The sequence below is a fragment of the Camellia sinensis genome, chromosome 8 (assembly GCF_055761805.1).
Source record: "Camellia sinensis isolate YWXY chromosome 8, ASM5576180v1, whole genome shotgun sequence".
In the NCBI taxonomy this organism is placed as follows: Eukaryota; Viridiplantae; Streptophyta; class Magnoliopsida; order Ericales; family Theaceae; genus Camellia; species Camellia sinensis.
The window spans coordinates 150,855,961-150,878,209 of NC_138968.1; the positions used below are offsets into that span (position 1 = coordinate 150,855,961).

The following is a 22,249-nucleotide window of genomic DNA, read 5'->3' on the forward strand; positions in this document are numbered from 1 at the left end:
AAGTATCCAAAGAGTATCGGTATCCGATACAGATACGATACGGATACGTCTTCCTATTTGAAGTATTTGTCCTTCATAGGACGCCACAAATCCCCAATCAGATTCGGATTCAGAAGAAGATACTCTCTACAGCCTCAACCACTGCTCTAAATGACTTTTATGCGACCCACAATAACTAAGCCTGGCCCCTTTGCTTTCCTTATTGCAATACCATCCATTGCTAACTGCACTATATAAATTCCTCTCCAGATCTATACAAGAGGGTGGTAATGCATTCCACATGGCCCATGGGAGTGAGTTGTGGGACTTTACATTGGTTGATCCAGAGCTCAACAAGGTCTTCAATGATGGCATGGAATGTATTGTATGGCGACCCTGGTTTTGACCCGTCTCTTGTGGTGTTCCGGACTCGAGTTTGTATGGTTTCGATGGTGGTTCATGTCTTGCTTCCTTTGTCTTCCCCTTAATGTTGGTTATTGGGTTGTAGTTGTGTGTTTGGAACAGGTTGGTTGCTTGTTTTTCCAAGCCCTTGTTGCCCAGAATTTGACTCTTCCGCTTGAACGGGCCTTCTTGCGCTCGAGCAGGGTTTGCAATCACTCAGTACTTTGTGCATCTAAAAGAAATGTTGCAAAAGTGTTTTTCACGCTCGAGCGGCATTTATTATGCTCGAGCGGGTCTGAGCTCGAGCGGCCCCTATGGCGCTCGAGTGACTGTCTGTAGTCTGTAAAATACTGGACGAGTGTATTCTACGCTCAAGCGGGTCTCATTGCGCTCGAGTGGGTAGTGCCTTGCTGTTGTGTCTTGGCACTCGAGCAGACTTTATTGCGCTCGAGCGGGTGAAATTTATATGTATGACGCTCGAGCCTCAAACTCTCTGCTCGAGCGGACTGCGCTTTATCAGCTCGCGAAAGTGACATTTCAGATCACTTTTCGCAATCCTCTCTCTCTCTCTAAAAGTCTCCAAGATCCAGATCTAGAGCCTCTCTCTCTAGAAACCATCTTCTCTCTTTGATTTCTCTAAATCCATTGGGATTTTGCCCATAGTCCATTCATCAAAGTTGTGTAACTTCTCGAGGGCTTCGTTGTGTGCGGTGGAGATCGACTTTCATCGTCATTGATTTGGGGGGTTTCAACTCTTTTCTTCTTTAAACTTGAGGCAGGGATTTTTTCTTTGAGTTATATATATGTTTTTGCAAGATCAAGATGATTTTCAAAATCATCCTTTGTTTAGTTTTGAAAATTAATTGTTGATTCAAGAAAAAGAATGATTTTGAAAATAGGTTTACTATTTGATCCCTTGAGATAGAAATTGGGGGTTTTTTTGAACTATGTTGATAAAAGAAAGATTTTTTGGTGAGATCTTCTCAAATATTTGAAGATGAATGGTTTTGGTGAGAAAACCTAGAAATTTGGGATTTTTGAGAAAGATGTTGAAGATCTTTGGAATATGTAGTTATATTTATTTTGGGTGCTAAAATAAATGATGTTTGAAAATTGTTTATTTATTACATATAAATGATGATTTTCCATTGAACAAGATAATTGTTGAAGTTTTGGAAATTGTTGTTTAAAGGTGTTGATGTAGTCTTGAAATGACTAAGTTGTTGGGAATGTTTGAAATGTGGAAATTATGTTATCCCTTGGATGAATTGAAATAAAAGTATTTATTCATCTTGTGAAATTGCATTGAAAAGAGAAATGGGAATTTTGATCACAATAGTAGTATTGTGTGAAAGAACTGGAAATGGAAGAATTGTTGCATTGTATTGATTATTGTTGCATTAGCATATCAAATCATTTGATTACTTTGAACTTTGAAAATTGATTTGAAAACTTGCATTGAGAAAAGAATGTTGAGAAATAAGTTTTCATGAAATGGCTTTGGGGTAAATACAGTGGTAAGTCTTGAAAGGTAGTGTAGAGAATAGGTGTCGAGCCTTCCAGTTAATACTGGTAAAAATGACAGATTATGGATGTCGAGCGCTCCAGTTGATACTGGTAAAAATGACAGATTATGGGTGTCGAGCCCTCCAGTTGATACTGGTAAAAATGACAGATTGGTAGTACTTGTATAGTCTATTTGCAGACATTGACCTAGGGATTACCAGAGTTGTATTTACCGCCCCTCGAATAAAATTTTATAAATGTTAAGCAGTTGCAATGGAACGACATCATTGAGTATGTTGGTTTTCAAAAGATGAAGGTGTGATTTACTTCCCAAAAAGGCATGGCATGGCATAAGCATTCCATCTCTTGAGACTTGTGTAAAATGTATATACTTTGTTAAGAATTCTCCACTGAGCTTTATGCTCACCCTACGAGATTTTTGTGCAGGAAAAGATGTGGTGATTCTGCCTAACTGAAAGCGTGGAAGTGTGTGCCGAGAGCATAATGTGCTCATTTGCTGTGACTCTGATTGCAAGCCAAGGGCTTTATATGTGTGGGTTTGAATAACCATTCTGTGTAACCAGGCTCAAGCCTCGAAAACTTGTAAACCCTTGGGGGTATTTGTTGTTTAATTAATTATTGTGGCCTAATTGTATTATCGCATGGAGACTATTTACATTATGTAATGCAAGTATGAGGATTTATTATCCGTTTTACTTTAAAGAGCCATGATTATTGTATAACCATTTGGGCATGAAAATGGGGGCGTTACAACTTGGTATCAGAGCTACCGGGTTTGAATACTTGGAGCTCGTGGGAAGTGGTTGTTTAACCATGATGGGTTCATGTTGCATGGTAGATTGCATGATAGGAAGGTGTTATGCATTTTGTGATTATGTGATAACATGCTTATGTGGCTATGTAGGTATGGGGTTGGACTTTTGGGATGTTGTTTACGCCTGTTAAATTCCTGGAGGTCTTTTTAGAAGGGTACTTAATCAGTACTCGTTCTACTAAGAATTCTTGGTTTTTCATGGGACAAATTTCATCATGAAAGAATAATCCGTATGTGTTTACATGACTAAGTGCTTATGTGGAATGAAATTGAAATGTCTATATAGTAGTGAAATATATAGAATTGTAGTGATTAGACGTGTGAGGTAAACTACGGGCACGTATGTGTTAGTGTGCTAAATTATTTCTATTGTCCTTTATAGGATGTCAGGAATAGATCAAAACCGTGGTGGTAGAGGCGGGAGACGTGGTAGGCCTCGCCGGGGTGTGCATGAGGTACCGGTCCATGGGGTTCCGGTGCAAGAGGAAGAGTCTGGCCAAGCTAATATGGCTGAACAAGCGGACCAAGTGGTTGTAGACACCCCATTTTTGACTGTCCTCGAGACTTGGACGTCATCGTTTGAACACTCGATGATCATCCATGCTCGTGTTCGTTTTGAGTTCTTCAAGGTCTCGACTGTGCGCCTTGCCTTGGAGCCTCTCAACTTGTCTGTTTTGTGCTTGGTTGTGGACCAAGAACTTGTGGCTTTGTTTCAGAGGGAAGGGGGTGGCCTGCTGGCCAGCCCTACAACCCATCGGCCAGGCCCTGTGCCCATCGGCCATGCCCTCTTTCCATCGGCCATCAGTGGTGGCCAGTCGGCATCACTGATGGCCGGTCGGCCCCTTTAATGGCTGGTCGGCCATGATTTTTGGCCGAGGCCTTTTTTTTTGCTTTTGCAGATATTTTGGTGCCAGCTGTGCCAGCTGTTGGGCACAGATAGCATCCTCTATACACGTGTATGGAGGGATTGTAACAAGTTCTAGCTTGTCAAACAAGCTTGAGGCTTGTGATTCTATATAAGGGGAGGCTCCTCTCCCCTTTCAGAGGTGCTGAAAATTTGATTACAGCAAAACATATCCCTCTCTCTCTCTATATATATTTCTCTCTCTCTCTCTCTCTCTATATATATATATATATATGTACTAGTTTGTCCCTTAAAGTGAATTTTCTTCACACTTTTGCACTAAAGAACCTAGTTAAACACCTTCACTCTTGAGCTGAGGTTCTTGGAGGTTGCATTTGAGTGATTTTGGCTTGGTTTTTGCCTCAGAAGTTGCTGGTTTTGATGTTGTTCTTCGTGGGTGAGTAGTTACCCTCTTTAAGCTTTGTTTTTTGCTTAAGTGTTTAGCCATCTTTGCATGCTTCTTTTGGTTTAGCTTTCAACTACAAAAATCTGTGTTTTTAAGTTCTTAAAATGGTTGTTTAATGCCTCTTTGGTGTTGAGGGTGTTCTACCCTCTTGTGTGCCTTATCGGCTTGAGCTTGGTGCCATCTTTTAAGGCCTTTGAGGCAATCTTTATTTGGCCTTTTAACCACTGAAATCCAGTAGATTTTTCATGGTAGAAATATGGTTTGAGGTCCAAAATGAGAGGGGGTTGTCCCCTCTCCTCTTGTCTTGTTTGCTTGCCTTGTTGGCCTAATTATTGAGCATGTGTTTCTAGCGTGTGTTGGCTTGTTCTCAGCCTATTCTTGGCCTTATTTCAGCATGGTATAACTCTGTTTTGGCTTGGTTGAGTCAGTTCTTGCATGCTTTTTACACTTGTAGTGTAATCTTGCCATTTAGCCTTATGTGCTTAATACTTTGATCCATCATGCTAGCCTATTTTGGTTCTATCTCAGCATGTTTTTGGTGTTATTTTGGCGTGTTGCAACTCTGATTTTGGTTGGTAGAGCCACCTCTTGCATGCTTCTTACACTTGTAGTGTAAACCTTGCTCACTTGCCTAGCATACTTGGTGTTTTGGCCCATTATTCTAACATGTTTTGGCTCCACTTCACCAAGTTTTTACTCATGTTATAACATGCTTTAGCTTTATTTTGAGGCTTCTTGGTCGTATGATGCTTGTTATGCATGCTTGTAGTGCAATAGCCTTGACTAGCTTTGAGTTTTGAGGTATCTTGCATGCTTGGCTTGAGGTATTTGCATGTTTTGGCATCATTTGGCATGTTATTTCAGAGCATATAGTGTTGCCACACTTCCATGTTTTTCACTCTTTAGGTACACTTAAGAGTTGCACCTTTATGCCTTGTTTGTGGGCCAATGGATGAGCATCATTCTCTTGCCATTCATGCTATCATTTCAGATTATTTTGGCAATTGTTTTGGCTTGCATAAGGTCTATTTGGAGTTGGTTTAGTCCATTGAGCATTGTGTTGCATGGTCCTAGTGTTGTATCCTTCACTAGTGTTTAATGCTTAAGTGTTCTAGCATGTTGTTTGCATGTGTGTTGCATTGCATTGTGTTTGGATTGAATGTTAATCCAGGCATGAGAAACGAGGGGCGTTCCATACTTGAAGTGATGAAATGCACCTCATTTCTTTGTCGACGTCCCCCTTGATTGTGCATGATAGGGTGGAGGCCTCTCGAGTCCTATGTGTTATTTGTGCATTCATCAACATTGTGCAAGCTTGACTTTTTGGGCATCATGGATCGGGATGTGTGAGTGGTGGCTTGAGAGCCGAGCACTACACTCCTTTGAGCTTGAGACATGATAAGGAGTGTGGTTGCACACACATTTTCTTGCAAATATACTGCCATGCCTCTGTTTGTGCTCTGTTGCAGCAAAAGGAGAAATTGCAGGAAGTAGTGGCCGACCGGCTATCAAAGCTGCTGACCGACCACCAAGGCTGCCGATTGGCTATTAGAAGTGGCCGATGGCCATTAACTCTGGCCGATGGCCACCATCTCTGGCCGATCATTCCTCAGCATGTTCCTGAGATGGGTCAAAAGCAACCTGGAAGTTGGCACAATTTTCAGAAGACCAAAAGAGTGCAAATAGAGGCAACATGAGGCATGGTAGTGGATTTTCGAGCGAAGCCGACCGAGCATACATATCCCCCTCGCTTCCCGAGGCCATTTGTTTAAATTGCTTAGCTAAACTAGTTCATTAGCTTAATTATTTTGTAATTAATTACTTAAGTGTTTAATTAATTAATTTGGTTTGTACTTAATTAAATTAGAATAGTTAGTTGATTCAATTCGGCTTGTAATAATTAATTAACTAAGTTAGTTAATTAGTTGATTTGTAATAGTTAGCTTAATTAGCGTAGCTAGTTAGCTTTCTTCTTATTCGGGCCCTCCATCGAGAGGGAAAATATTGTAATAAGGGTGCGTGCGTGTGTGCACGTCTTCCAAACCCCACGTCTTTCTCCCTTTTACTTATCCGCTTTTGATGGTTAGTTTAGGGCATATTTCAATTAGCATACCTTATACTTTGCATGTTTGCATCATTCATTTGACTTGCATGCACCGGGCTCGGCGCATCATTCAAATTGCATTGTATTTCAATACACTTCCTTGAATACGTGTTTAACAGCATGTTATCGAGTGTTGCATCCACATGCCATCTTAGATAGTTGAGCCTACTTAGTTGCATTTTTGCATGTGTTGCATTACGCATCTTAACATAGTTAGGATCACGCATGATTTCTAACTAGCTTCTGTTTTGGTTCAGAGTACACTGTAAGTGTTTATACTTTAGCATCCTTACATGTGTGTAAGTGACTGCCATGATAGCATCCTTGCTATGAGGTTAACTGCTTAAGTGTTTAACTACATGAATGCCTATAGATGAAGGCTTCATTGCTTGAATTGGAAGAATTCATCAAAATGTGCATTTTAAGCCCACTTTGTGGAGTGGCAAAATCATGTTGTTTTCTAAGCCCACTTGAGGGTGGCAAATCCGCGCTTTAGCCTACTTGCGAGTAGCACTTCCAAACCATTTTCAAAAACAAACACGAGATGTTTTGTTCCAATTCTTGCGATTGAGTCTATACTTGTGTGTTGTGCGCATCACGTAGTAATGTTAGCTAATAATTGGGATAAGAACACATGTATTTTCAAAAACAACATATCATGTTAGTAGAGGCCGATCTTTGATCGGGCGAGCAGGGGTGCTCATTTCATGACCTTCGCCCTCGTACCCAAGTTCTCGAGCCGAGGCAACTTTGGTGATGACGGACACGTAGCCTTAGACACGAGTCAGAGTTTCCTAAATTTCCCAAAATAAAATATTTAGGTGGCAACTCTGAAATCTGGCAAAGCAGTCCATGTTTGGCGCTTTTTGATTAAAATCGATTTTCCAAAACAATTTGCCAGATTTGGACTCTTTGGTGATTTATCAGTCTTACATTGCACTTTGTGAGATTAGATTTAGAACCATGACAGGAGTCTGAACTATAGTAGCTAGAACTACAGTTCGCGCCCTCTCCGAAAGTGGGGGCTCGCGGAGTGAGTTCAGGGCGGTCAACAGTGGGTCAAACCCCAATTGGGGCCCTAGCTAGAGAAACAGCATGGGCTATGAACTTGTTAAGGGCGGAGAACCAAGACCCCCCAAAGAACAACTTAGAGGCAAGAGCAAGTTTCCTTACTAGGGAGTTTTTGCGGGCTAAACCAGATGAGTTCCATGGTGACCTCGAGCCTAAGAAAGCGGATGAATGGCTCGAACAAACTGTGAAGACATTTGAGATGCTTCACATTGATGATAGCGAGTTGGGAGTGACACTAGCGAGTTACTATCTTAAAGAGGATGCGGGTTAGTGGTGGAAGTATGCCGAGAGTAGAGTGGAACCAACATGGGAAGCCTTTGTAGTTGCTTTCCAAGAGAAGTATTTACCTCCCGGTGCTAGGGAGAGATTGAGGCAAGAGTTCAAGGACCTCAAACAACTCGATATAACCGTGGCCGAGTACGAGGCAGTCTTCTCTAGTCTATCTAGGTTTGCACCAGAGTTGGTGGCAACGGAAGAGCACCGTTGCATTGAATTCGAGAAAAAGTTGAAAACCAAAATTTTCTTTAAGATTGTTGGGAACATGATTCGAAACTGTGACTGTCTTGTAGAGTCGGCGCCATACGTAGAGGTTTCCGTGCAAACTGAGGAGGAGAGGCTTCGAAGTTAGAGGTCCTGGGGCCAAGAGTCTCAAAGAGACTATACGCAGAATAAGAAGAGCAGGGGTACCTTTTCATCCTAGCCCCAACCACAGCAATCTAAATCCACTTTTCCATTGCCTAGTTTGGGGTCGGGAAGAAGTACATCGGGTGGCTTCACGTGTTTCAAGTGTGGCCAGCCAGGTCACAAAGCCTTTTCGTGCCCACAGAAGGGAAAAGGGTAGTTGATGTTGCCACCACCACCACCTAACCGATCGCAGAGTCAGTCTCAATCCCAGAATAGGGGACAAGGGTTTAATTGTTACCAGTGTGGTCAGCCAGGGCACATGAAGAAGACTTGCCCACAGTTGGGAGGCGCATCTAGCGCATCAGGGTCGAGGCAGACTCAGAGCCACCAGCAGGTTCATTTAGCTCAGGCTTCACGAGCTAATCAGGGAGCCGCTTCGTCTCAGTCAGTACATCAGGCCTATGCTCCGAGAGGAGAGCAAGTTAATCAGGGGCCACAGGGGCGCGTGTATGCTGTTACCGTGCCGGAGCAATTGACAGGACCCTCAGTTATGAGAGGTATTTTTGTTGTGTGCAATACTTTGGCTAATGTATTAATAGACACGGATGCGTCTCATTCCTTTATATCTGCTACATTTATTTCTGCATTGGGATTAGAGCCAGATTAGTAAGTGCCTCCACTCAGAGTGGAGTCACCTGTTGGGGGTACAGTTGATTTAGACCGGGGTTGTCGTGATTGTGAAATAGAAGTTGTCGGGCGTCGACTTCCGTTTGCTTTTGTGTTGCTAGATATGTCGAGTTTTGATGTCTAATTGGGTATGGATTGGTTATCGTCATACCGGGCTATTATAGATTGCTACCACCAGAAAGTTATTGTATGTACCTCGAGCAGTGATTGCTTTTATTTCTTGGGGAACCGGGTTGATAAAGTCTTATCACCGGTGTATGATCCGTGTGGGCGGAGTGAACATAGTTGTCTTCTTGCTAGCTTTCTAAGTAGTGAGTGTGAAGAGATTCGGGTTGAGTTACCGAGAGTAGTTTGTGAATACCCAGATGTCTTTCTCGAGGATCTTGTTAGTTTACCGTCTCATCGAGAAATCGAGTTCTCTATTGATTTAGTGCCAGGCACGACACCGGTTTCTATGGCTCCATATAAATTTTCACCTGCTGAATTGGGTGAGTTGAAGATTCAACTCTAGGAATTGTTAGATAAGAGTTTTATTCGCCGTAGTACTTCACCATGGGGAGCGCCGACTCTTTTTACTAAAAAGAAAGATGGAGCATTACAGCTTTGTATTGATTACAGGAAGTTGAACTGGGTTACTGTTAAAAATAAGTACCCAATGCCTCATATAGATTATCTGTTTGATCAGTTGAAACGGTCTTGTTGTTTCTCTACGATAGACCTGAGATTGGGTTATCATCAGTTGAGGGTAAGGGAGGAGGATATCCCGAAGACGGCATTCCGTACGCGGTATGGCCGTTACGAGTTTCTTGTGATGCCTTTTGGGCTAACCAATGCACCTGCAGTGTTTATGGATCTAATGAGTTGGATTTTTCATGAGTTCTTAGATCGTTTTGTGGTTGTCTTGTGGACGACATTTTGATTTATTCACCTTCTGAGCAGGAACACGAGGAACATTTACGAGTAGTGCTTGAGTTGCTTAAAGCCCATAAACTGTATGCTAAGTTTGGGAAATGTTACTTTTGGCTAGAAGAGGTTAAATTCCTAGGGCATGTAGTGTCAAGGGAAGGGGTGACTATAGATTCATCCAAGATAGAGGCAGTGCAAGATTGGGCACAACCTAAGAATGCTTTCGAGATTCGTAGTTTCTCCGGGTTGGCTGGGTATTACCGCCGATTTATAAAGGATTTCTCTAGACTTGCTTCACCTTTGACTAAGTTGACGAGAAAAGAAGTCAAGTTTGTGTGGAGTGAGACTTGTGAAAAGTCGTTCCAAGAGCTCAGGGTTAGACTCACCACTGCTCTAGTAGTGATTATTCCGGAGAGGGGTTTGAGTTATTCTGTATATTGTGATGCTTCAAGGGAAGGTTTAGGTTGTGTATTGATGCAAGAGAGAAAGGTGGTAGCCTATGGCTCACGGCAGTTGAAAACACATGAGAAGAATTATCCTACCCATGACCTAGAGTTAGCAGCAGTGATATTTGCCTTGAAGATTGGGAGGCACTATCTGTATGGCGAGAAATTTAAGGTGTTCTCTGGTCATAAGAGTCTGAAGTATCTGTTTACACAGAAAGACTTGAATTTGAGGCAGAGGAGATGGATAGAATTCACAGAGGATTATGATTTTGAGTCACATTACCATCCCGAGAAGGCAAATGTTGTGGCCGATGCTTTGAGTAGAAAGCCAGTTAGCAGTGTAGCTTCTATCGCCATCCGAGAATGGGAAATATTGGGTACTCTTAATGAGTTTGACTTACATTTGAATGAGTCTGTTGAGTCTGTAGCTCTGTTTTCAGTAGTTGCACAACCTACACTTGTGAATTTCATTTTCCTCCCTTTTCTCCTCTCCTCTCCTCTATAAAACCAGCCCCTCAGCTCCTTGTTTGAGGGTTACAAAAATTGGTTTTGAGCTCTTACATTCAATCTCTCTCTCTCTCTCTACCCCAAGCATCAAAACCTCTTAAGTCCTACACCATTTACCCTACACCTCATAGCACAAGGCCTCCATCCTTCATTCCAGCACTTCAGGATTGTTTTGGAGAGGTTAAAGGCTCAGAAATTTGGTCCAAGAGCTGCTGGTTCATTGGTCTTCAAGGGTAAGTCTTCTCCTCCTCTTTTCTTGCCTTATTTTGCCTTGTATCTAAGCCGTACTTGATAGCATTTTTGGGCTCCGACCCAAACTGTAAAGAGTCATATTTTGAGCTTATTTTCATGTTTGATCAAGGACCTCTTGCTGTTTGAGGTCTCCTACTATCACTTGCATCTTTATCTCTCTTTTAGGCCAATTTTTGCATAGTATTTTAGGCTTATTTGTGAGCTGTTTTGGACTTTTCCATAAACTGAGAAATATCTTTTCTTGAGCCCCTCTTCAACTTTGTTGAAGGTCTCTCATCTGTTTGAGTACAGAAGATACCACTTGTCTCTTTACCCCTCTTTTAGGCCTTTTCTTGCATGATAGTTTGGCCTTATTTGTGATTATTTTCGTGGCTTGATGTAAACTATAAAGTGCCTTGTTTTGAGCCCCTCTTAAACTTTGTTGAAGGGCTCTTTTCCATTTGGGGTCAGCTTCTGTCCCTTGTGTTTAATCTCTTCTTTAGGGCCATTTTTGCATGATAGATTAGCCCTATTTGTGTTCATTTTTGAGGCTTGTTATAAACTGGAAATATGCATGTTTTGGGACTTTCTTGCATCTGTCTTCATGCTTCATGATCAAATAATGCATGCTTTGTATAGCTGTAAGTCATTCCATGTGCCTAGTTTCGAATTTCGGGGTTCATTTCATGCATTGGGTGCCATGTTTCCATGTTTCGGGACTGTTTTGTATCATATTTCAGCACTGAAATTCGCATGTTTGCATATCATGTTCCATGCCTTGCCATGCTTTGGGTAGAGTGGCATTTGATGCCTTAGGCTTGGTCCTCGATTTGCGTGCATGTGTGCACGCATTTCGAGTGTCTCATTTTCATCTCATGGCTACTGATGTGAGTGTGGCTGAGGTCCACTCATGTTGATGTAAGTCCATCATGCATTGCGTATGCTATTTCGATTCATAGCATTGTGTATGCTAGGTTGTATGTTAGAGCATTGTGTATGCCTTGTTACATCGTGCATTATGTATGCCATCTCATAGCATTGTGCATGCTAGGTTGTATATTAGTTGCATTCATGCATGTCATGCATATTGCATTGTGTTTGGGATAGGAGTTAGCCCAAGCATGGGAAACGAGGGACGTTTCGTACTTCGAGTGACGGAACGTGTCTCAATTCCCAGTCACCGACACTCTGGATTATCCATGATGAAGTCTCAGTCTTGTTGTGTTTATGTGTGCATTCATTTCATATTGAGTCGTGCAAATCGACTCCTTGGCCATCATGCATCGATATGCATGATTGGTGGCACGAGGATCGAGGACTACACTCCCCGAGAATAGTCATGCATACATATGTGAAAATACTTTGCCATGCCCCTTTGTTGCTCTCTGTTGTAGCAAATCAGAAATCGGCAGCCTTCCGGAGCTTGGCACGCATTCCAAGAACAATTGCAAACAGAGGCAAACCGGGGCATCACAAGGGATTTTCCAACAAAGGCAACCGGAGCATGCATCATTCATCATCCGTAGCAGATTTGAGGCAGTCCCTGGCTTGCATGCCAATTTATTGCTTTCCTAATTTAATTTGTTAATTAATTAGGGTTTTGTACATATTTGGACTGTAATTATTCATTTGGGACTGTATATTATTTAATCGGACCCTCTGCGCGAGGGCAATGTTGTAATAAGTGTGCGTGTGTGTGATGTATGTCTTCCAACCCCGCGTCTTTCTCCCTTTTATTTACCCCCTTATGATGGTTAGATATGTTTCAATTAGCATACAGTATGATAGCATGTTTGCATTCATTACATCTGTCTTGCATGCACCGGGCTCGACGCATCATACTAACTGCATTGTATTTTCAATTTCAAGTTGAATACATGTTAGCGGTAGCATTTCATATGCCATATCTAGAATAGCAGAGTCTGCTATAGTTGCACTTTTGCATGTGTTGCATTAGGCATTTCTTTATAATTAGGATCATGCATGGATTTCTAATTAGCTTTTGTTTTGGCTTGGAGTACTCGGTAAGTGTTTATGCTTTAGCATCCTTGCATGTGTGTGAGTGACTGCCATGATAGCATGCTTACCATGAGGCTAATTGCTTATGTGATATATCTGCCTGAATGCCTGTGGGTGAAGGTTGGATTATTTGAATTGGAATAAATACATTGACTGTGAGTTTTAAGCCCATTAGATAGTGGCAAAATCATGTTTTCTAAGCCCATCCGAGGGTGGCAAATCCACGTCTTAGCCTACTTGTGGGTAGCACCATCAAACCATTGTCAAATAAACAAACATGAAATGTTTTATTCCAATCCAGGCGACCCAGTCTATACTTGTATGTTGTGCGCATCACATAGTAAATCTAGGCTAATAAATCGGAATAAGAGCACATAATGTTTTCAAAACTTGATATCATGGTTAGTAGAGGCCGATCTTTGATCGGGCGAGCGGTGGTGCTCACGAAGTGACCTTCCCCAATCGTACCCAAGTTCCCGAGCCGAGACAACTTTGGTGATGACGGACACGTGGCCATAGGCAAATGAGTCAGGGTTTCCTAAATTTCCCCAAAATAAAAAATTTAGGTGGCGACTCTGTATCTGGCAAAGCAGTCCATGTTTGGCACTTCTTTCAAAAATCTATTTTCTCAAAACGATTTGCCGGATTTGGACTCTTTGGTTCAGATTTAGAACCGTGACAATTTGAGAGTCCTGAGCTGTAGTGAGCCCAAATACGAACGGAATAGGACTCTTCCTTCCGGGGCATTCGGGGACGTCTACAGTTTCTGGTGACTCTGCTGGGGATTTAGAGAACTTGACTCGAACTCATGATATCTTGTTTTGACTACACTTGTGTGTTTCTTTGCATTGCATGTGCATTGGTGCGCCTAGGACACCGTGTTTGCCATCTGCTATTCCTAAATGGTTTGCCGGAGGCTTGTCTTGTCAAGGCATGACCGTAAGGCTGACCGGTTATGGGCTCTGCCAATATGGGAACACAAACCCCGGTTTTACTGGGGCACCCTTTTTGACCATTCGACCTAGCGCATATTCGGAATCCATAGTGACCATTCCATGCTAGGACAGGTTGCTTACCCGATTTAGGTTGTTTGAAACCGCTGCGTGCGTAGTGAAACCCTAGCTCTTGACAAAATAGGACAGGGAAACCCTACCCCAACATAGGGGTGTTTTGGCTCTCACTTGTCTGCTATGTGCTTTTAGAGTGCGTCTCTATAGGAATGCATGTATCAGTCTACAAGTTTGGACATCAGGCCTGCGGGCACCAGTTTAGTAGTTTGGGCATCAGGCCTACGGGCACCAGTTCAGTACTTTGGGATTCAGTTCACCCGAGGGTATCAGTTTACGAGCAGCATTTTGGGCAGAATTCTGTAGGAGGCACAATCATTCAGCTCTGCTCATGTGGGTTATCGTGAAATCGGGCTGAGATGCTGCATGTTTTCTCTTTTACTAGGTAGTCTGGGAACCATAGCTTCAGAGGGCTCCAATATCCCCCGGGTACACCAAACTTGTGATTAATAGACTTTGTCGGGTCAGAGATTCAGTTCAAAGGCAATTAGTGTTCCTTTACCAGAGGAAGAGTGAAAAGGTCGGTCAGGCACAGACCACTAGTACAGCAGCTACCAGCTCAGTGGTCTTTGAACAGCCAGGTTGAGATTTCTGAGCCTACTGCAGACACAGGTATACCAGTTGCTCAGTTAGATCAGGACAATATGTCGGGTCTGGAGAGATGGTGCGCCAACTCTAGGATAGTATGAAAGCCATGCAGCAAGATGTTGTCCGTCAAGCGAAATTCACCAAGCAACAGGCCGTGGTCATAGCCCAACAGGCAGAGACAATTGCCAGGTTAGAGCAGCAAACTGGAGTATCTACTTCACACCAGGCTCCTCCCCCACCAAGAGTTCCCATACTCGGGGAGGCAACCCATGTCCAGGATGATACGGACATTCCAGGCAGGCCAGCTCCGCCCCCGGTGCTACCCCAGCAGTCTAAAACACCCACTAACCTGCCAGACTCCCCCTTTAAGTTTGAGACGGACCCCACAGCATTGAAAGTGAGCAAGCTTGAGAAATTGTTCAAAAAGTCTCAGGGGGCCCGCTCTATTCCTGATATAGAGGATGGTTATACCGACTTAGTGGTGACCTTGCCAGAGCGGTTTAAAATGCCGCATATCGATCGATTTGATGGCTCTGAAGACCCAATGGTGCACCTCCAACTATTTTCTGATATCTTGAGGCCAATGGGTTTGACCACAGCCCAGAAATTGTCACTATTCGGCCGAACCCTATATGGGATAGCCGCAATCTGGTATGCAAAATTGGAGAACTCTGTGAAACAGAACTGGGAAGGGCTGGCTGAGGCCTTTATTGCTCAGTACTCCTACAACACACAGATCGAGGTCACGACTCGTGATCTCGAAGTCACCCGCCAAGAGCCAAAGGAGGGTTTCTCAGAGTTCGTGACAAGATGGAGAGCAAAGGCCTCAATGATGACTACAAGGCCTTCCGACAAAGATCAGATCAAGATGATTGTTCGGAATCTGCATGGCAAGTTGCTGCAAAAGATGGTTGTTCTACCTCTGTTTACCTTTCCAGCCCTTCATGAAATGGGGGTTCAAATCGAGGATGCCATCCGACAAGGGATCTTTGCAGAAGATAATGAGCCTTCGAAGAGGAATGTTGCTCGCAGTTCTAATGCTACTACTGATGGTAGCACAGCTACGAAATGCTCAGAAGTAGACACTATCACCACTTCCCTCAATGACCAAAAACCAACCACTTCAACTCGGCCCCAAGCCCGAAAATTCCATCCTCTTTACATGAGTCTCTCCCAAGCTTTGAAAAAGCTACAAGAAGAAGGGCACCTAGAACTCCTAAAACCCCAACCCCTTTCCAAATCCTCTTCCACCAAGATATGACCCAGCTAAATACTGTGCTTATCATCAACAACACGGTCATGATACGAACCGTTGCATCCGCCTCCGTCATAAGATTCAGGATCTTATTGAGGAAGAGACCCTAGCTCTACCAAAAGGACCTCAGGTTAGTACTGATTCGTCACCTCCCCATCTCAACCTCATTCATACACTGCCATCCACCTTCGACCCCAGCATATACATCACCCCAGCCCATCTACCCAAGCCTGAGGTGTTCATTCCAGAAAGCATGGACTTATGCATGATGGATGCACCTGGACCCCAATCATCTCAAACCCATGAGCCCACTACTTCTGAGCTGAAGAGAATGATCGAAGATCTTCAGAGAACTGTGACAGATTTGGCCTCCGGGACATCGGCTCCGTCATCAACCACATCACATACCAGGGAGTTCATGTCAAAAGGCTTCCCAGTCTTGGAACGGGCTGTATTTGAGGAATGCCAATCCCTTGGCAAAGTGGAGGCGAGTAGAAAGAACAAGGTAGGGGCGGACATGGATCCCCATGAACATCTTCTGTTGGCTGTTGAGGCTTTGAAAGCCGAGGGACTAAATAAAGAGCAAGTGCTCGCAGTTGTTGCAAAAACTGTGGGCGACATTTTCGCCACTCAAGTTGGGGGCAATTTGAATCAAGGGGCAAGCCGGAAGAAGGGTTGTTGTACCAGAAACGTTCCTTTCAGCTATAATCCTGCACTCGGAAGAGATCAGCAAACCAGGCCAGCACCTGCTAATCCCTCTGCTGGTGCGCCCAGCAAAAATCCACAAACCTTGAAGTACCAACCTCGAGGTCGGAGGGTCTTCCATGCCCTCTATATGCCTTTGTCCAAAGCTCTCCAAATCCTTAGTGGACAAGGCCATCTCAAACCCCTTGAGCCTCGGCCTCTCCCGAACCCTCTTCCGGCTACACATGATGCTACCCAGTACTGCGCGTACCATCAGCAAACTGGCCATACTACCGACAACTGCTTTCGTCTTCGCCACGAAGTACAGGATTTGTTTGACAATGGGGTCATCCTCCCGCCGAGCTCAGCAAAGTCTATCGGCACTGGATCGGTGAACTTGGGGGATAATGTGATGTGATCAGGGGATGAACCAGCTGCGGGTGGCGCTCGATTAACTCTAGACGTGGGAATGGCACGCACTGTTCTAAGCAATATGCAAACACCAGTTTTTGTGCTTTCTAACTTGGGTATTGAGTCAGTCTTGTTGTTTTGTATAGAGTCAGTCTTTTTGTTTTGGGTCTGTCTTGGTGTATCGAGTCAGTCCTGTTTTGTTGGAGTCGAGTGATTTCGGGGGTGTTACCTCGGACATCACTTGCTTGTTTTGTGTTTGTCTTTTCGTTTTCTTTTGAGCCTGTTTCTGCCTTGGAGCCAGTTGTGCCAACAGATTCTGATTGAAATAGCAGTGATTTTCACACTCTTGTGTTTGCTTCTGCCGTGTGCTAGTTGTGCCGGGATTTGAATAAAACGGCAGTGCATTCCACCTGCTCTCTTGTGCCTTGAAATTATTGCATCGACCTAAGTTTTTTTCAAAACTTTTTTTTTTTAACACTGTGGTCAAAACGAAGAGGAAGGAATTCCTCGGGTTTTGCAAAAATTTGATCAGTTGAGAGAAAGAGAGGCATGCTAAGCCCTTAATGAATGAAATCATGCTTGTTAGTGTGAGTACTGGGAAGGATCCTGGCTTGATCCAGATTAGTTCTACATTGTCTTCAACGCAAGCGACTAGTCGCTTTCTTAAAAGATTTCAAAAAAATGTTTTGCGTGGTCCTGCGAAGACCTGTGTGGAATCGCTCTTGAGATTGTGCAGCCTAGGATCGCTCTCAGTCTCGAGACTCGACCCCTTGCTTTCAAACCTCGAACTCGGACTTAGAAAGTTCAAAGGTCAACCATAATGTGAGGCCTGCGTGGCCAGATTCGAAGAGCCCTTGAACTAGGGGCAAGAAAAGTCAGATCAAGAAGATCAAGTGTTTTCAAAGGAAGCTTGCGAAGCTAGATCAAAAGCCCTCAAAATAGGGGCAAAACTGTCAGATGTGCTTGAAGAGTCAAAAAAATTGGGATGTTTCTCAAGCTAACAAAGATCGGCAAGAATGCCAAATCCCAGAGGGGAAGAGAGAAGAAAGTATTGCTAAAGAAAAACTGAGCTCCGATCTACAACACTAGGGGCAAATTCAGCCTCCATGGGATGGACTCCTCCATCGTCAGCGAACAGCAGCCACTCTCTTGGATTCAGACGGATTCGAGATCTCAGAACCATTTGACATGGACCAAGCTACACTTTTACCCTTGAGAGGCTCGCTGGGTCAAAAACCCGGAAGGGCGACCCATGCAAAAGTTAGAGCAAGAAAAAGAACAAAAAAAAAAGAAGAACAAAAATGCAAAGAACAAAAAAAGAAATGAAGAAAAAGAAATGAAAAATTCTGAAAAAGAATGAACAAAGTAGAAAAGAAATGAAAAGAATTAAAAAGAAAATAAGAACATAGCTCGCAAGGTTGAAAACCCGGAAGGGCGGCCTTGGCAAAAGTTAGAGCACAAAAGGAGAGGTTAAATACCCGAGTGTACCTTAACCCGAACTACGTAAGGCTTGATTCCCATGTTTGGGATATGTAGGCAACTTCATTCTAAAGTCCAGCCGTAAAACACTTCAAATTGATTGTGCCCATGTAATGGTTTTGATCATCTTTGCTTTCTCTGTATCTGAGAATTTGGTTGTGTTCGTCACTCTGAGGACTGACTACAATGCGCTGCGGGGCCATTCAGACAAGGGGCCACTTTCCGTTGCCATTCAATGCGCTGTGGTGCCATTCAGACAAGGGGCAACTTTCCGTTGCCATTCAATGCGCTGTGGTGCCGTTCAGACATGGGGCAACTTTCCATTGCCATTCAATGCGCTGTGGTGCCGTTCAGACAAGGGGCAACTTTCCGTTGCCATTCAATGCGCTGTGGTGCCGTTCAGACATGGGGCAACTTTCCATTTCCATTCAATGCGCTGTGGTGCCGTTCAAACAAGGGACAACTTTCCGTTGCGATTCAATGCGCTGCGGTGCCATTCAAACAAGGGGCGACTGTCCGTTGCCATGCAACTCCCCTCAAGCAAGGGGCAATTTTCCTTTGGATCTGAGGTTGTACATCTCGAGAGTAGGTTCTATGCTTGTTGAGCAGTGGTCGTTTGAAAAGAATAGTTTTTGAGAATTTTTACTAAGGTTGACTGATCTTCTCTCGAAAACTATTCCATTTTTCCAAAACTGGACCCTTTTCTTGGACCCAAAAAAAACAAAAAAAAAAAAGGAAAATTTTCAGTGCTCATAACCTAACTTGCATGATTTTGAATCAGAAAATCGAACAAGCGTGTTAATCTAACTCTCATTTTGGTTAAAATTGTTTTAGTAGAAAGCTAAAAACAAAAAAATGGTCAAAATGATGAACTAGGGGCACAGTTGAGTCAGGTGTTCTGTCTTTTCCCCATTGTCAACATACATGCCAGAAAAGGCGCCATACTTGCCAAGAAGGGCACTCTACCTGCCAGAAAAGGCACAATTGAGGGCGGCAACAAAAGGGCTGAAAGCTCTCTCATCCTCCAAGCAGCGAGATATCAAGCCAAGTGCGAAGCACAAGATTGGAATGGATCAAGGTACTCCATTCCCTCATTCGGCACATCGACAGATGTCACTGGAGGAAATAGCCGCGAACTGATTATGTTGGGCAAGAGCCTGCAACTTTCTATTTATCCATCAACCACCTAGGGGAGGGATAAAAAAATGAGAGATTGAAGAATAGAGAGGTGTGCACTGAGAGAAAAAGTGAGGAATGGGGTTTTTCAGAAAAATAGAGCCTGAGGGCCGAGTGATGTGAGAATCACAAATGAGAAAAGAGTGGGAAATAATACCCGGAGAAACTGGCTCCTCGTGCACCAAGAGGTCTCTTGTCTTTGTAACACAGTTGAGTGTTGTGTTTGTGTGTTTTGTTTGTCTCGATTCTTGTTTTGAGTCGTTTAAGTGTCAATAGATGTGTTTAGGTTGTTCTACCTTTGTTTTCCATTGTTGAGTCGTTTTGGCTGTGGTCAATTGTAGGCCCAATACCCGGTTGAGAACCCTTTTCTCATTTCAATTTCAAAAATCGTTTTGTGCTCAAAGTGCCGTGTCGTTCTCCACATTTGTGCAAATCAGGATTGGTTCTTTCATAAAGCCGCGGGATTCAACCTAGGTCATGTGAAAACAGTAAAACCAGGACCCATCTGAAGCTATGAAAGTTCTGGGCTACAAAGCAAAAGAAAAGAGGGAAAATGTCGGGCATCCGAGATTGTTTCAACTTCGGCAAGTTTCGTCATTGCATCCTGTATGTTCAGAATGAGCAGTGTCTTGTATGAGCTGTGTGCCGAATAAACAAAATACTGTGTTCAGAACGGACCGTGTGTTCAGAATCAGCGGTGTCGTGCGTGAGCCGTATGTTCCAAAATAAGTAGAATATTGTGTTATGAGCTATGTGTTCAGAATAAACAGTATGCAGATACAAGCTGTGTGTTCAAAGTGAACAGGATACTGTGTTAACTATTTCACTGTTTCAAGCCAGAATGGCGATCAGAAGTGCTCTCTCTGAGTAAAGCGGTTTACCGCCACTCACTCCATGAGGTGCTTTCTAAAGTGCCGCTTTGCTTGTTTATTGCATTCCTTAAACATCACGCTCCGCATTGCTTGCAACATGTATCGTATCATCACACTTATTGCATTTATTTGTATCTTGTGTTATCTCTTATTGTTTATCCTTTTACGCTGAGCAGCGTTTAGGATCGTTGTCCCCCGGGACTCAACTTAGGTTGCGTGGAACACGCTCCCGAGTTGTTTACCTCTTCTCATGGTTTCAGTGTGGTTAGAGTATTCTTTTCCTCACACGGTTTTAGCTTGTTTGAAATTTATCCCAGGTTGCGTTGTAGACGCGCTGGGCGGGTTGTCTTTGGACCTTCTCTCACGATTTCAGCGAGGTTTGAGTGTCCCGTTCATTATGCGATTTCAGCGTGTTTGGAATTTATCTCAGGTTGCGTTGTGCGCGCACTTGGGCGGTTGTTGTTTGGACCTCCTCTCACAATTTCAGCGTGGTTTGAGTGTCTCGTTCCTTACGCAATTTTAACGTGTTTGGATTTTATCTCAGGTTGCATTGTGTACGCACCTGGGCTGTTGTTTTCAGGCCTCCTCATACGATTTCAGCGTGTTTGGATTTTATCTCAGGTTGCGTTGTGCGCGCACTTGAGCGGTTGTCTTTGGACCTCCTCTCACAATTTCACCTTGGTTTGAGTGTCCCGTTCCTTATGCGATTTCAGCGTGTTTGGAATTTATCTCAGGTTGCGTTGTGCGCGTACTTGGGCGGTTGTTGTTTGGACCTCCTCTCACGATTTCAGCGTGGTTTGAGTGTCCCGTTCCTTATGCGATTTCAGCGTGTTTGGATTTTATCTCAGGTTGCATTGTGCGCGCACTTAAGCGGTTGTTTTCGGACCTCTTCTCACGTTTTCAGCATGGTTAGAGTATTCTCTTCCTCACACGATTTCAGCGTGTTTGAAATTTATCCCAGGTTGCGTTGTAGACACGCTGGGCGGGTTGTTTTTGGACCTCCTCTCACGATTTCAGCGTGGTTTGAGTGTCCCGTTCCTCATACGATTTCAGCGTGTTTGGATCTTATCTCTGGTTACGTTGTGTGTGCACTTAAGTAATTGTTTTCGGACCTCTTCTCACGTTTTCAGCATGGTTAGAGTGCTCCGTTCCTCACATGATTTCAGCGTATATGGAATTTATCCTAGGTTGCGTTGTAGATGCACTGGGCGAGTTGTTTTTTTAGAGCCTCCCCTTCCTCACACGATTTCAGGGTGTTTGGAATTTATTTTAAGTTGCATGGAACGCGCTCTTGATTGATTTTCTTTGTTCTTCCTCCACTCACGAGTCCAGCGTGGTTGGCGTGTGTTCACCTTTTGCATCTATTGCATCACATCTATTACATCGCATCTATTTTACTGTCTGGTCTAGGAGACCTTAAATCCTCCGGTCTAAGGAGACCTTAAATCCTGCATCTTTATTCACACTATCTTGTGCACTCCCGGGTCTAGGAGACCTTAAATCCTCTAAAGGTGCAATTCCTTTGGTGTTTGTCGTGCCCGAACGACTTCTAGTGATCTGGTATAGCCACCTGCCTGTGTTAGCAGTGAGTTCTTAGGAGATCAACTGAGACGGTGGAAACTAGAGTTCGAATGGCTCTTGCGTAGAACGCAAAGGTTCGGGATTTCCGAGACTAAAGTCTAGTTTAAATACCCAGAGGTATATCCTCGGCTTGAAATCTGTATGGCAGCCCCATAGATCGAGATAGCATGTGTATGCGCCTCAATTCTGGATACTGAACCAACCTAGTCTGTCACCCTGTTGGAGAATAGGGAAAGCCGCGACCATAGTCAGGGAGAAAAGTAGTACCTGTGGCTCAATCAAGAAGAAGCGAGAGATCCCCAGCAGCATGAGGCACGATATTGCATGTACGGTTCATTCGAAGCTGGTGCAACCAGACAAATCACGCAGGTATTGTATCTTCTCCATGTGAAACGTGGCGAGAATCGAATAATTCTCCGTATTCTTAACTGCATGAAATGTGGTTATTGCTTTGCATTCTTGCTTTAAATTGTTGCATCAGTTGTGAATATGTGCTTCATTACAGCTTG

The 22,249-nt window shown here is 43.7% G+C and overlaps 1 pseudogene; it reads left to right on the plus strand.

The window, feature by feature from the left end:
* Positions 1-22,249, plus strand: part of LOC114263742 (xanthohumol 4-O-methyltransferase-like) — a 54,876-nt pseudogene that overhangs the window by 19,105 nt on the left and 13,522 nt on the right.